Source organism: Carassius gibelio, chromosome A22 (genome assembly GCF_023724105.1).
Source record: "Carassius gibelio isolate Cgi1373 ecotype wild population from Czech Republic chromosome A22, carGib1.2-hapl.c, whole genome shotgun sequence".
In the NCBI taxonomy this organism is placed as follows: Eukaryota; Metazoa; Chordata; class Actinopteri; order Cypriniformes; family Cyprinidae; genus Carassius; species Carassius gibelio.
The window spans coordinates 13,462,374-13,475,983 of NC_068392.1; positions in this window are offsets into that span (position 1 = coordinate 13,462,374).

The following is a 13,610-nucleotide window of genomic DNA, read 5'->3' on the forward strand; positions in this document are numbered from 1 at the left end:
GTTTGCTTCCAATCAAAGTTTGTAATACTGTGATTCTCCTCAGAGCTGATTGGTTTGGTTCATGGATTAATGAAGACTTTTTAAAATCCCTATGAGAAAAATGAATGGGAAAAATACTTCCGGAAGAGCAATAATGTACTCTTACTTTGAAGCCTTTTTCTTCACTCATTACTGTCATGGAGAAAGAACTGACATATAACAGAGATCTTACTACGTTTTCTTCTTCGGTTATACCTCTGACTGATTTTAAAAGCTTATTGTTTTAGGACAAAAATTTGGCCAACAGTACTTCAGGCATGAGTGAGGCTTTATTTATCATGCTGCAACAAGATTGAACTTCAGTTGTTCAGTTCCCATTTATAAAACCAAACAGACCAGAACTACAAGTAACTTTGCTTGAATCTTTTACAGCATGACATTTACACTTCCCAGATTATCTTCTGTGAGGTCTCTCTGCGAATGAGAGTGTATTTGATTTGGACCCCAGGGTGTCCTTTTATGTTGGATTTGGCGAATTAGCACATCGTTTACATCACTGGCCGCGCTGACAGTGTGTGACTAGCAAAGCATATTAAAACTCTGAACTATTAGTTCTGGCTCACTCGAGCAGCGCTAAAGAGACTAAATGGAGTTTCTCACTGAAATACAGATGTTCTTTTAGGAATGTGATGGGTCATATCCAGAAATATTATTTCAGCAATCATCACTGTTTTAACTTCTGATTGTGTTTTAAGGGCCACGGCTGGTTTTTGTCTCTCATGGCACTTAAAGCTGTCGTGAACCGATAATAGTCATTCATATCTGGGTATTCTCACTAATATGGTGTCCTTTTACCTGCAGTTATGATAAATTACGCTTTCAGACTCTTTTGATCTTACGAAATGCCTTTATTCTCAGTAATTCATATAGATAACTTTGCATTTGCATCTACCATCTTTATTAGAGTTGTTCCGATTCCGATACTAGTATCGGAAATATCTCCGATACCACAACAAATTCTGGCATCGGCATCGGCGAGTACATGAACCCATATACCGATCCGATACCATTTTCTTAAAAAAGACCTAGTTATGACCGCAAGCTTTGCCTAACCGCTGCACGGTTCTTCTTCGCTGCTCAAAATGCATTGAAAACACAGGAAGTTGTGCTGTGTTGCCACAAGCAACCCCTGTTTAGAGCAGCGAAGAAGAAATGAAAACGCGTTAGCAACACTTATCTATATATGACTGGATCACTCATCACATTCTAAACTGCCAAAACACAGTGAAGCCGCTACTATATTATAGATCAGTGGTTAGCAGTATGTCTCTGTAGTACCGGTAGTTACAGACTCTCAAGTATATTCAGTACCGGCAGCTGCGTTCAGTCGCTTCCGTGTAAGTCAAAACGCAGGGCTCCAGACAGTAGCCGAATATATACTAGTGTCTGTGAATATTAAACTGCAAAATACTATTTAAATATTACTCCCGCAAAATCTACATCTCTGTGGGTGACTGGCACAGATGCGCGAGAGCTCGCTGTTTTGTAGTCTCTGCTGTGTGTCATGAGGACACGAACGCATAAACCGTCACTTCATGAGAATTTACCGTTTCATTTGAGAATACTGTCATATCATAAACACAGACACTCAAAGATCTTCATGGCAGCCCATTAAAATAAATGTTTGGTTTACATGAGTAAATTGACAATATATAAAGCTACTGTTGTAGCCTACAGTAATAATAATACATCTCTATAATAATAATAATTATGCCTAGATGGTTGCTTGTTTTTTACTTGTTTTGTTGTAAAGAGATTATCTGATTAATAGATCTTTTTTGTTGCAGTTTTTTTATACAGTTATATTGTAAAACTTAAATACCTTTTTTAGTTTGCGGTGTTAGATTTTTGGCTGCATTTGAAGTTCTTTTTTGCATAAGAAAATAAATAATACTGTCAAATTCATGTTAGATAATAAAAATACTGTAATAAATACAGTAGTTCACCATGTATTTGTTCATGTTTTATTGAGGGATCTGTCTGAAGCACACCATAAAAAAATTCTAGCAATTTACACAGGGCTAGTAGTATATACAGCTGTATATACAGATATACACCCAGGTATCGGATCAGTACTCGGTATCGGCCGATACCCTGAGCCCAGGTATCGGAATCGGTATCGGGAAGAGAAAAAGGGTATCGGAACATCTCTAATCTTTATCATCATGCCTCCATCTCGTTCCCCCATTTTTGACCCCTAGTTTCCTTCGTGGTATTTACTCAGCTGCCGCGTGGAGACTTTGAAGCCCACAGGCCTTCAGCAAGTCTCTTAAACAACATCAGTCGCCATTTATTCTCAGAATAAGCCCTGGTTTGTTATGTTAACACCTATTAAGTGTTTTTAGCCGAACCCTCTCACTCACCTCCAGCTGGATCTGTTCTACACACATGTGTGGATGATGTTCTGCTCTAGTCTTGGGAGGATCTTGGGTCGGACTCTTTGGTTTGCATAATGGCTGCCCTGAGGGCATCTCTGATTTTGGGTAGTGAAAAGGTAAGCATGGTTTCCGTCTGTGGCATTATAGACTCCTGGAAATAAACTTTTAAATGGCTTTTAATGCAATAGTGCTTCAGGTATGCCTGGATTATTTTATAAATGTATTCTACATGCCTAAGACGTTTTAGATGAACAAACTGGAAATATTAGTTGTGTTCTATGCTCTATTATACCCATTCACACTTATAATATAAAAATTATATATATATATATATATATATATATATATATATATATATAACTTAGTAAAAAATAAATAAATAAATAAATAAATTCTATGAATCTTGTGATTTACATTTACATTTACATTTAATCATTTAGCAGATGCTTTTATCCAAAGCGACTTACAAATGAGAACAATAGAAGCAGTCAGACCAACAAGAGAACAACAACAACAGTATACAAGTGCCATGACAAGTCTCAGTTAGTCTAGTATAGAATGCATAGCCAGGTATTTTATTTTTTTTTTTTCCTTTTTTTTTTTTTTAACTAAATGAAAAAGACAAGAAAAGATTTGCGACCAGTAATTTGTAAGAAAATATTTTTAAGGAAATAAATTGTTGTTTCTTTTTTGTTGTTGTTGGCTTTACTTTGTTCTGTATTTGTTTTGTTGTTTGATTTGTTTTATTATTTTCTAAGATTTTTTGTCATTTTATTTGTTTTGTTTCAGATTTGTTTATTTTATTTTTGTTTTGATTGCTTTGTTTTATTGTTTGCTAATTTTTTAGTTTTGTTTGCTTAGATTTTAGTTTTGTTGTTTGCTTTGTATTTGCTGTTTTATTTTTTTATTTTTTGTTGTTGTTTGCCTTTTTATTGTTTGCTTTTTAGTTTTTGGTTGTTTAATTTTCTTTTTGCTTTGATTTGTTTTTTTTTATTTTGCTGTTTGCTTTGTTTTGTTCTGCTCAGCACATTTTTTTTTGGCCCCCGTGTGAACAATTCTTCCCCCAGTGATTATAATTGATCAGATTTCAGCCTTACAACTACACAGCGACACCCTCGCAACCACCCAGAATAAAGGATGTGAGTTTTGCACAGTCAAGCACTACTCACATGTTTCTTTGTTTGATACCATCGTGCTGATGGCAATAAATGTGCCAAAGTGTTTAGTATATAAAACTGTATCAAACAAGTTCACCCCACCCTGAGAGACTGGTGTCCAACTGTTAGACTAATAAACATTTCGCCCGGCCTTCAACAAGTCAAACAGGAATCAGAACCTCCCTTTTCACCCACAACACAAATGCAAGCAAAACAACTCCACTCTATAATAATAACACACTCCACTGTACAGCTGTAGATCAGTACATTTTAAGCACAAATTTATAAACTGGGAGTAGCATCACTTTTTTCAGTGTAATATACACCATCAATAATGTATTTGCAAACCTTTATCCCGAATATTATTTCAGATTATCCATTCAATAACTCCACAGATAAAAGCCTCTTTGTTAGCCCACTGTTTTGGTAGTGGGCTGAACAGGGTATGTATATGAATGTATATGGACATGTAATGAAATTCACTGTATAAGTTTATAACCCGGAGGGCTGAAGATATGCATGTTACCTTTAGGTAAAGTTATTTCTGAACAAATCAGACACACACACACACACACACACACACACTTGTTTTACTAGTGCTGTACGAGGTCAGAAATGCCTGATAGAATAAGGAGATAATTACAAGCAGTTTTTTAAAGGCTGGTCATATTTTGACTGGATTTACAGCACAGCAGAAGGATTAAAAGGGTAACATAATGCATGTTTTGGAACGCAGCCTTCGTGTTGTGTTTACATTAACAGAAAATGCTGTCTATAGGTACCAGTTAGGCAGCTCACTAGATTTTGGAACAGTATAAATATGTGACTAATGCATTTAAGCATTGAATTTTATTTATGTATTGCTGCACAACACATTTTTCATGTCACATCATGTCAACACAAGTTTCTTTTTTTCGCTATTGATGACTGAAGCTTGTCTTGGAGATGGTTCTGGGAGAATATTTGACAGGTGAACCTCAACACATCTGTTTTATTATAATGTTTAATATAAGCCAGACAACATATCCTGCTGAAAACACATTTTTATATACATATTCATTGTGTTTTGAGTGTAAATACCCTGTTTGATTCCTTTCGTTTCCTATGAGCTTGCTTGCACCCCTGTTATAGCTGAAACGGGCTTTTCAATACCGCCTCGCCTCTAAAATAAACAAGTCTTTCTGTTCATAATAAAAGGACACTTCATCTCAATTAAAATAAGCCCAGGGACTTACCACCAGCAGTTAATTTAATGTGACACATCCTCTGTGAATACTTAAAACGCAGCTCACATCTGGAAAACTCATAGTGCTCTAGGAAGAATCACATTTACGCTATTGAACGGATGATTTAAACACATTTCTACTTTACCGAACAGTGTGAACAATCATGTGGTCAAAAACGGATGCCTTTATTTTATGTTAAAGGTTAAACGCCTGTTGAGAGATAATTTAAGTCGATGCAAATAGTGTAAACTTTAGAGAACTTTAGAGTAATTTTTTGGCATAACATGAGAGGATACTAATAAACAAAATGCATTCCAAGTGACCAAAAGTAGTCCCACAGAGCATCATTAGAAAGAAAAACTGACTTTCAGAAAGCTTCTCCTGAATTCACAGATCAAGCCAACAAAAGTAGGCGTAAATTAATTAAATTAAAAAATTGCCTACAAATATGCAAGGAAAAAACAATGAATAATTCTATAATTGTCTCAGTTAAGCCATATTTTCATTTTGGACACAATATCTTCGAATAAGACTTCTAAATCTGATACTGCTATGGTCAAAACTGCCTCATCCCACTGTCTCCCTTTCCTCTCACTCCCATCGGGTCGTCTGTGGTCTGACTGAGGGGGGTCAACGAAGGTTTTCCTAGAAGAGAAAGCATGTTTTTCCCATGTTTACAGCTATTTGATGTCCGGAGCAGAATCTCAGGTCTCAAGCTAATATCCATTGGCGTCCGTCTCTCTAGAGTCCACAGTCAAGTCATCTGACCTCTCTGCTGTAGACTGACCTATCCTCAGCTACAGTATGTGGCCGTTTTTCAACATGCTTCAATATATGACGTCCAAAATTCCCATGAGAACCTTTAGAAAATTTGCTATGCATTAAAGACAGTATGAATGAATCACAATTGAGCTGTTTTTCTTTCTTGAAAAGTTCAATGTTTTATTATGATTAGGACCTTCATGTGCATTATTTTGTTGGTGGACCATCATTCTGCATTATTTTGAAGAAATGATTATTGTCGCAGTTTTCATTAACTTTCTTAGCTTTTTCTTCTCTATTGATACAGGCTGCATAGATGGATAGAAAAATACAGTAAAGTTACCAATAATATCTTTGCATACTTTTTAAGATCCAATAGATGCCAATGTCCTATCTTAGTTTACTTCCAAAATTAATTTTTCAATCAAAGAAATGTTTCATTTCGATGTATCTTTCTAAAACTCCTACTGTGCGTCGCATTAGCTCTTATATTTACAAATGTTGTGCGAATACATTTGCAAACCATGCTTCTTCTCTTGGGTGGAAAACGGCACATCTCAAGCAATTAGACCTAAATAATTATGCAAATAACTAAACACTGATGTGTTGTACAGTAGGCTACATGTGCTATCAAGGTAATCAATAACAGACTACACTTTGTACGTGATCTACCCAGCTCTGGATATCATAGCATACTAAATTACATTCATAAGTATGATAACACCTTATTAAGAAATCATTTCTTAATTTCTTTCTGTGTAATTGGTGCTTCGTTAGCAGAGTTAGCATGAGGAAAATGATTAGCTCTAGCCATGTTGTACTTTAACAAAACAGCCGCCACTCACACAGGTCAGTTTGATAACACTTTCTTATCAAAATGTGATCTTATAACATAAAAAAACAGTCATTTTTAACAATTTCTAAAACTCTTAAGCGTGCTATAGCAAAACAAACATCCAGGAGGCAACTTTGTATGGTTTTTTTGAACATGTTCGGATATAATCCAAGGTAAATCAATGATAATGCCAAATATTGCTTATTAAAGTGCAGATTAAGATCTAAATACTATAATTACGGCAAAAATTACGATAGCTATATATAAAGATGACTATCAAATTGGTGATCATGTTCTGGCATAAAATATCTCATATTTAACTGAAGCATTGTGAGTTTTCCAGCCAATCTTGTCATCTACTGCTTATAAAAACATGATTTAGTGTAGCTGGATATGACTGTGTATGGACATAGAGAGGTTTGTTTCTTTGTTATGGGAGTGCCAGCGGTCACCGGTGGGCCGTTGAGTCCGATGTGACTGGTCAAAGTTGAAGATAAATGGCCAGAGGTCAGACCTCTCTGTCTTTCTGCCTCAACCTTCTATGTTTATGGTCCCAGGATGGTGATGAAACTGTGCCAAGCGGTTCTGCGAACATGGAGACCAATGCAGTCACACAGCATCAGTCCCAAAGAACCCACTGACATTAGCCACAACTATTTGTACACCGCTTTTACTCTGATAAACATCCTGCTGTGTTTTGAATCTTGGAGCTAGTCATTGGTTGATATAAGTCACTCACTAGTCCTAGCTGTTAATTAGCTAGTTCAAACTGGTCATTAACTGGATCAAGCTGTTCATGAACTTATCGGCTAATTCAAGATGGTTGTTAGCTTATTAGCTACTTCAGTCTGGACTTTAGTTGATTATTTAGTTCAGTAGTTGATCATTACTGTAACTCATTTACTAGTCCAGTTTGCTAATTCGCTAGTCAAGATGGTCATCAATTCATTAGCTAGGTCAAGTTCAGGGCTGCGTTCAGCCCCAACAAAACGTTGCACAACGTTTTTTAAACAGAAACGGTGATACGTTGAACACACTGTTCTGATGACGCAAGTGTTGCAACTATGGCAGCTGAGAAGGCCATTATTTGTGTTCTTTGTGAAGAATTTTCGGAGCCATCTATTTAGCCTCACATACTGACTTTATTTGTAGTTCAAACGGTTTTAATACCCTGTATTTTCTTTCTCATTTGTAGGAAAAGCACTTAATTACCATTGTTTATTTCTATACCAAATGTTATACACTTGCAATGAAGCTAAAAATATAAACAACTACATCATGTTGATATCCTATATTTTTACAATAAAACTTACGACAAACATGTCTTCTAACATCCTCAGTTGTTGCTTTTACCGAGCTGCAACGAACACATTTTTACATTATTTTCCTTGAAGACATTGTGCGAGTTCACTTTAATACCGCGTGCTTTATATACATGTTGCTGCTGATTGGACTGCAGTTCTGACACACCCACCAAACAAGAGAAAACGCATCTCAAACCCCGTTGCACGCCGTTTCCAGGAAACGTGACGTTCAGAACGGAAACCGTAGCAAAACGTTGCGCACCGTTTTGAACTTGAACATGCCCCAGTTTAATAGCTAGTGATTAGCAAGTCTAAGCTGATCATTAGCACAATATATAGTTCAAGTTGATCATTAACTAGTCCAAGTTGGTTGTTAGATGGTCCAAGCATCATTAGATTATTAGCTATTCCAAGCTGGTCGTTTACTCTTTAGCTAGTTCAAGCTGATCATTATTTCGTTAGTTGGTCTGAGCTGGTAGTGCATTGTGAAGTTTGGAACATGGTAGCTGGTTGACCAGCTAATAACCAGTACCCTTTTGGCTTTTCATTTAAGGGAAGCAGGGCGATCCTAACTTCTGGATTGGACTACAAAAATATATCATCACTTCAGTGCTCTGTTTAGACCAGCTGAAAAAAAGAAAAGAAAGTTGTGACATTTGCCAAGTATGATAGCCCATACACTGAATTGGTGCTCCCTATTAAACCCATAGGGAGCACCAGGTGTTGGCTCAGTGGATAAGACAGATGCCTTTGGTGTGAGAGCCATGAGTATTGAGGGTGGAAGAGAGTGCTGTTCATTCACCCCCACTCCCAACTCCTGCCGGCACCAAGTATCGAATCTGCAACCTTTGGGTTTCAAGTCCAACTCTCTAACCATTAGGCCACAGCAGCTTGAAACCAGCTCTCATGTTCTAAAACACATCTACAATATTAAGATGGACTCATGTTTTCACGCTACGCAAAATGATCCATGAAATGATCCACTGCTGCTTCACAATGTCCTCATGGTACCCCAGGGGCACTGTTTGGGGAGCATTCCATCATGCCACCCAGACCGGGGTCCCATGACCTTTCACCTGTGTGGTCCTTCTGAATGTCAGACCGGTCTCACAGACCTACTCTCTGTCTTCGCTGAACCTTCTATCAATGCTTAAAAAGGTATCTGCTTGTAATAGACTGATGTGCTCCCTAGACAGCACTAAAGGAACCGGGATCGGTTCATGTGCTACTGTGGTTATTGCTCCTGCAGGACCCACAGAGGCTCCTGATGTCTCTGACATGGCCTGGGCTGAGTGACCCAGTCGGCCATATATCTCATCTGTTCTCAATGAAAGCTTTGCTTATTCGGCCTCCAAAAATAACTTCCTTTAATTGAAGATAGGACGCTATAACGCAGAGCAGGTTGTTCCTATTTTGCAAGGAGCAACATGGCCAAGTCGTCTATTAAATTGGGACTAGAACTGAGAATAACAATTAATATTCACAGAAGAATGTATATTAAATATTTTATTGTGTTATTAAACATGGTTTTATAACTGTTCCATGTGCTCTTGCAGTTCAACAATGAAGGGATGTCACACAGAAAGATCTGGCAAGCAGAAATGTGGGTAAATATGATATTGGGTGCATTTGAAAAGGTTAGGTCTATGTGTGAAACCATTTATGATCGACTTTACTGCGTTGCTGAGTTTATGAAAATATTCACGTTCATTTTCAAATAAATGGTTTTCTGAGAAAACTAGACTTTTGGCTGACTTCAGTGTGACTTGACAACCACTTCGTTCATGCTGACATGAATTCGGTCCTTTGTGTTTGTACTTTATTTCCAAAATTAAAGACAAACTATGTATTTTCTATGAACTTATACATTAATGGTTTGAAAGACTTAGTATTTCATCTCTGGTCAGGGTTAAAAATGGCTAACTGTACAAGAGTAAGGTTTTTGCTTTTTTGTTTCAGGAACAAAAGTGTTCTGCCAAGATATTGGTTTAATTCTGTACTTGGATAATTCAAAGACTGTTTGGCCATGCAAAGGTCAGCCAATGAAACAGACGCAAATATAAACACATTGCTTTGACACACCACAGCACACACAATATCTCAGAAACCTGTGGTTCTCAAGAAAGTTGTAGAAGGTATAGTGAAATGTTTCTGACAGCCTAGACTAACATAAATATGATGACTGTAATTCACCAAATTTATTCTACAGTATACAACCGTTAGGTCCAGTCCTCCGTCGAACACTTTCCACTGTTTGTATAACTACACTTGTCCATGTTTGCATGTCCAGGCAGGTTGTAAATGGTCAAGATATTTAGCAGTTTTCACCTTTAGGTGGCGATTAATGTGATATTAAATAGTTTGTGAAAGATTCGAACTACACAAACACTGATTCTTTCCAAAATAAATCATCACTGCTGACTTGGAGATGTGATCGTTTACTCTGTTTGAAAGTATTTTCGCCAGCGGGCCAAAAATTGACAAAATATCTGGTGATGTTTTGTCTAAAACATCAATTTTAACTTCTTATTTATTGAACTGCTCTATAAAAAGTGGTATTAATAACACGTATGTGATTCATCCGTAGGCACGAAGCATGATCCAAACAACAAAATGGTTTTTTCAAGAGCTGTTTACTGAAAGGTTCTTTAGGGAACCAAAAATAGTTTCTCTATGGCATCTGAGCCTTTATTTTTAAGAGTGTATCATAAAAATAAAGGCACACTAGTGCTGCAATCTTATAGGAGTCATGAAGCCAAAACTCAAACCTATTAATCTTGAATATAAATTAATGGACATGACGAAGCCGATGAATAAATTCTAGACAAAAATGCTCAGACCAGCTAAGAAATTATTCTTTGAGTAATGAACAAACATAGGAATGTTCCATACCAGTGAAAAACCAGAGCAGCTATAACACAGTTGACAAATCATCCCATTAAAATCACATCAATAAAGCTTTTGCCCCAGCCCGCGAATGAATCAAAGGTCTCACCTTTCTCTCCCTTTCCCATCTTTCTCCATCTCGTTCTTCAGAGCGGCCTGTTTTCAATAGGCCCACAGCAGCAGTGTGACCCTTCACTCCATCCCAGGGTTAAGGAAACAGTTTTCCCCCAGTCATGATGGATCTTGGTGGATTCCAGATCTGTTTACTGTTATGGACGGCCCATTATGGATGTCGCTGTCAGATGAGAGGGATCTTTGATAGTAGTGCTGTGAACTTTTTGTCCTGCTTTGAGACATTTGTCTTTCAGGACTCTCCATGTTAATGTAGCCTCCAATCACTTTCGACAGCTTGGCCCAAACCAGAAAATGGTAATTGCTCTTTTATATCCAAGCTAGTTGATTTGTATGTTGTTTTGCTGCCATAGCAGCCTGGCAGATGAAAAAATGGGCAAAAATAAATGCGATAAAAATATACTGATGGAGCATTTGAGCCATAACTAGAGACCAACATATCATAGGCCTTTTTATATATAGCCTATATTACATTATAAGCATACAACAAACAAAATTAATGCTTAAAACAAGAACATTTACAATATCTAAGATGTATTTTCTGAAAATGTGTTAATATGTGATGCAATTTTGTTTTATACATTGTTTAAAATTGTGTATTTATTTAATTTATTTGTTTATTCGAAAACAAGACAGACTACTAATTACGAAATGTTTTTGCTGTGTAATCAGTCACTCTGTTGCAGTCTGTTAAGTATATTTGCAAATAGACAAAGTGCTTTGACACTGATTTTCCAGTTTCTGTGTGGTTTGGAGCGGGTTCAAACATTTCATAGGATCTTAATTTACTTTCTTGATAACAATTTGCAGAACCCCGAGAACCTTCCTAAATGAAGATCTACAGGCGTCTCAGATGAAACAGCACACTGATGATAAGTCTTCATTTATTTGGTTGATGAATGCACAGTTGGAGGAAATGGACTTGTGTTTGAGGTTTAGGAAATGTGCGCGTGCGTTTCCCTCAGCGTCGCGCTGTCACGGAGCGTGTTCTCCCACACCGCGGAAGGACGTGACAAATTACCGTGTGATTTGAGGCCGACGCACTGCGGTACCTGTCCGCCCAAAGAGCGAGCCCTGTGTGGTTCTCATTAGTGCTAGATTAAGCTGTTCAAATCTGTACAGTAAAACATGACAGAGTCTCAGAGCTCTCCAGAGATGGGCTAATACAGGCCTCCGCTGTCCCGCGGTGTTAGATTTATTTCTTCTTGATTTAAACTCAGTTTGATGGCCTTGCATGAATATACCAAGTCTTTGAAACAAAGCCTATAAACTTCAGTTTATCGCAGCACGCATGCAACATAGGTAGACCATCAGTGCATTTCATTAATGAACATCTGGATGTAAATAATATGAGGTCTAGGGCTTGATTTTGGTATGTGGCTCTATTTATATCCTGTGGAGCCCCGCACGTGACATGCAGTCAAAAATATATGGCCACAATTAATTCACTATTTGTACTAGCTATAGCCACGATTTAACCACGATTTAGTAAAACTACACTACTTGATACCAAATGTCCATATACATCCATCTGCTGTAATTACAACAGTGATATATTGACAGTAATTTCCTCACTTAAATGTAAGGGGCTCAGAAGTCTCAAAAATATACTCAAACTAAACCTTATCGGATTTTGGTATGGTTCTATCCTATGGCGCTCCTAAAACGCAGACATAAATATATTAATTGTGGCCATGATTAAAGAATTAATTCCCACAGCTTATTCATTTATTCCATTTTACTTATGCTAGCTGTGGCCACTGTTGATTTATTTAAAATGAGGTAACAAATCAGTAAAACGTGGCTATGATTTAGTCTACTACAACGAGGGAACGATTTCTTAATTCATGGCTATGATTTAACTAAAAAGTTGTGTGAAGGGATTCTTAACTTGTGGAAACGTTACTATAGAGCCTCGCACATGATATGCAGAAAAAAAAATCTATAATAGGATTTGTTTCCCACAATTAATGGTACTTTTATGTGATAACAGTTGTACGATAAAACAGAAATGTGTTTTTGAAAAGTTTCGCGTATAGATGGATCACATGCATCCATGAAAACAACTGAAAATGCTGCATAATGCAAGCCAGGTCAGGAGTTGGCGATGTCACTTTGTAATACGTAGTTTACATGGAAACGATAATGGTATTATTATTATTTTTTTTAAAGTGCACTATGAAACCCATTTTCAAAAGTATTGTTTTCTGGACCCCAAAATGCTACTGTGAACAGCTACAACTCATAAAAAGGTTTAGTTTTTTTTGGTTAAACACCCCCTAATTTAGTCAGTCCGTAATTTTAGTTAAATTGCTAGAAATCATTCTCTTGTTTAAATGATAGACACTTTTTACTAATCCGACTTACAGTAGTAGCTACAACATGGCCATGAGTTTGTAAAATGAGGGAATTAACTAATAAGTTGTGTGAACGAATTCATAATTTGGGCCATGACTGAACTAAAAAGCTAATTTATAAAATGAGGGAAGGAATTCTTAATTCATGGCCACGATAAAGACATTTTTGTCCGCAGGTTATGTGCACGGCTCTATATGAAATTCTGCTAAAAGGGTGAATTGCTTCACTAAAAGTCACAAAATACACAAACCCACATTCAGTTTCTTTAATAACATATGAAAACTAAACCTGCTTGGATGCTGCAGTTTGAGTAGCCTAATGTTTGGCGTTGCTAGTGCCGCTGATTTACGTATGTGTGTTATACAATCCATACTTACTTATAAAAGCGTCATATAAAAAAGCAATTTGCGTCCATATGTTTTTGGTATTAGAAGTGACACTTTCATGTATTTGGAGACTGTCCCTGGTGAGGTGGACTCATATTGAACTTTCATTGCTGATATCAGACACACAGGTATTAAAAATGAGCCCAG